This window comes from Neopelma chrysocephalum, unplaced genomic scaffold (assembly GCF_003984885.1).
Source record: "Neopelma chrysocephalum unplaced genomic scaffold, ASM398488v2 Primary Assembly neopelma1_325, whole genome shotgun sequence".
Taxonomy (NCBI): Eukaryota; Metazoa; Chordata; class Aves; order Passeriformes; family Pipridae; genus Neopelma; species Neopelma chrysocephalum.
In genome coordinates this window covers 157,756-158,491 of record NW_020897988.1, presented here as the reverse complement: position 1 = coordinate 158,491, position 736 = coordinate 157,756, and positions in this window count along the sequence as shown.

Below are 736 nucleotides of genomic sequence, written 5' to 3'. Positions count from 1 at the left end.
AGAGAGACACGGGAGCTGGAAGATGATGGAAGGAGAGAACGTGAGTCGGTGAAGTACGAAAGGACAAGAGACACCAGAGTAGCAGCAGCAGAAGCTGATGTGAAAATCCACAGAGAGATCCGTGAACTGGAACCCCGTGAGGAGCTCAGAAGAAGGGAACGCCCTCGTGAGTGTGAAGAGGAGAGGAGGATTCTCCAGGGAAGAGAGAGGGAAGAGCCTGTGCTGGAGCAGAGGATCCAACGGGAGCTGGAGGTCTCAGAGCGCCGCAGCCGCCAGACCCGGGACAGGGAGGAGAGAGAGACACGGGAGCTGGAAGAGGATGGAAGGAGAGAACGTGAGTCAGTGAGGTACGAAAGGACAAGAGACACCAGAGTAGCAGCAGCAGAAGCCGATGTGAAAATCCACAGAGAGATCCGTGAACTGGAGCCACGGGAAGACCTGAGAAGGAGGGAATGTCCTCGTGAGTGTGGAGAGGAAGAGAGGAGGGTTTGCAGGAGAAGAGACAGAGAACAGCCTGTGCTGGAGAGGAGGATTGATCGCCAACGTGATCTGGAGCTGGAGGTCTCAGAGCGCCGCAGCCGCCAGACACGAGAAAGAGAGGAAAGAGGGATCATCATTGACCAGAGAGAGACACGGGAGAGACGGGAAACATGTGAAGATGATGGAAGGAGAGAACGTGAGTCGGTGAAGTACGAAAGGACAAGAGACACCAGAGTAGCAGCAGCAGAAGCCAACG